Below are 2,589 nucleotides of genomic sequence, written 5' to 3'. Positions count from 1 at the left end.
CAGTGACGATATAACCGGATCCATAATATCTGTGATATCCAGACAGTCTAGAGATCCGCAGTGATGATATAACCGGATCCATAATATCCGTGATATCCAGACAGTCTAGAGATCTGCAGTGATGATATAACCGGATCCATAATATCTGTGATATCCAGACAATCCAGAGATCCGCAGTAACGATATAACCGGATCCATAATATCTGTGATATCCAGACAGTCCCAGAGATCCGCAGTGACGATATAACCGGATCCATAATATCTGTGATATCCAGACAGTCCAGAGATCCGCAGTGACGATATAACCGGATCCATAATATCTGTGATATCCAGACAGTCCAGAGATCCGCAGTGACGATATAACCGGATCCATAATATCTGTGATATCCGGACAGTCCAGAGATCCGCAGTGACGATATAACCGGATCCATAATATCTGTGATATCCAGACAGTCCAGAGATCCGCAGTGACGATATAACCGGATCCATAATATCTGTGATATCCAGACAGTTTAGAGATCCGCAGTGACGATATAACCGGATCCATAATATCTGTGATATCCAGACAGTCCAGAGATCTGCAGTGACGTATAACCGGATCCATAATATCTGTGATATCCAGACAGTCCAGAGATCCGCAGTGACGATATAACCGGATCCATAATATCTGTGATATCCAGACAGTCCAGAGACTGCAGTGACGATATAACCGGATCCATAATATCTGTGATATCCAGACAGTCTAGAGATCCGCAGTGACGATATAACCGGATCCATAATATCTGTGATATCCAGACAGTCCAGAGATCCGCAGTGACGATATAACCGGATCCATAATATCCAGACAGTCCAGAGATCCGCAGTGACGATATAACCGGATCCATAATATCTGTGATATCCAGACAGTCCAGAGATCCGCAGTGACGATATAACCGGATCCATAATATCTGTGATATCCAGACAGTCCAGAGATCCGCAGTGACGATATAACCGGATCCATAATATCTGTGATATCCAGACAGTCCAGAGATCCGCAGTGACGATATAACCGGATCCATAATATCTGTGATATCCAGACAGTCCAGAGATCCGCAGTGACGATATAACCGGATCCATAATATCTGTGATATCCAGACAGTCCAGAGATCCGCAGTGACGATATAACCGGATCCATAATATCTGTGATATCCAGACAGTCTAGAGATCCGCAGTGAGAATATAACCGGATCCATAATATATGTGATATCCAGACAGTCCAGAGATCCGCAGTGACGATATAACCGGATCCATAATATCCAGACAGTCCAGAGATCCGCATTGACGATATAACCGGATCCATAATATCTGTGATATCCAGACAGTCCAGAGATCCGCAGTGACGATATAACCGGATCCATAATATCTGTGATATCCAGACAGTCCAGAGATCCGCATTGACGATATAACCGAATCCATAATATCTGTGATATCCAGACAGTCTAGAGATCCGCAGTGACGATATAACCGGATCCATAATATCTTTGATATCCAGACAGTTCAGAGATCCGCAGTGACGATATAACCGGATCCATAATATCTGTGATATCCAGACAGTCTAGAGATCCGCAGTGATGATATAACCGGATCCATAATATCTGTGATATCCAGACAGTCCAGAGATCCGCAGTGACGATATAACCGGATCCATAATATCTGTGATATCCAGACAGTCCAGAGATCCGCAGTGACGATATAACCGGATCCATAATATCTGTGATATCCAGACAGTCCAGAGATCCGCAGTGACGATATAACCGGATCCATAATATCTGTGATATCCAGACAGTCCAGAGATCCGCAGTGACGATATAACCGGATCCATAATATCTGTGATATCCAGACAGTCTAGAGATCCGCAGTGAGAATATAACCGGATCCATAATATATGTGATATCCAGACAGTCCAGAGATCCGCAGTGACGATATAACCGGATCCATAATATCCAGACAGTCCAGAGATCCGCATTGACGATATAACCGGATCCATAATATCTGTGATATCCAGACAGTCTACAGATCCGCAGTAACGATATAACCGGATCCATAATATCTGTGATATCCAGACAGTTCAGAGATCCGCAGTGACGATATAACCGGATCCATAATATCTGTGATATCCATACAGTCTAGAGATCCGCAGTGATGATATAACCGGATCCATAATATCTGTGATATCCAGACAGTCCAGAGATCCGCAGTGACGATATAACCGGATCCATAATATCTGTGATATCCGGACAGTCCAGAGATCCGCAGTGACGATATAACCGGATCCATAATATCTGTGATATCCAGACAGTCTAGAGATCCATAGTGACCATATAACCGTATCCATAATATCTGTGATATCCAGACAGTCTAGAGATCCGCAGTGACGATATAACCGGATCCATAATATCCGTGATATCCAGACAGTCTAGAGATCTGCAGTGACGATATAACCGGATCCATAATATCTGTGATATCCAGACAGTCCAGAGATCCGCAGTAACAATATAACCGGATCCATAATATCTGTGATATCCAGACAATCCAGAGATCCGCAGTGAC

Source organism: Rhinoderma darwinii, unplaced genomic scaffold (genome assembly GCF_050947455.1).
Source record: "Rhinoderma darwinii isolate aRhiDar2 unplaced genomic scaffold, aRhiDar2.hap1 Scaffold_4546, whole genome shotgun sequence".
Taxonomy (NCBI): domain Eukaryota; kingdom Metazoa; phylum Chordata; class Amphibia; order Anura; family Rhinodermatidae; genus Rhinoderma; species Rhinoderma darwinii.
Note: the sequence above shows the minus strand (reverse complement) of the source record.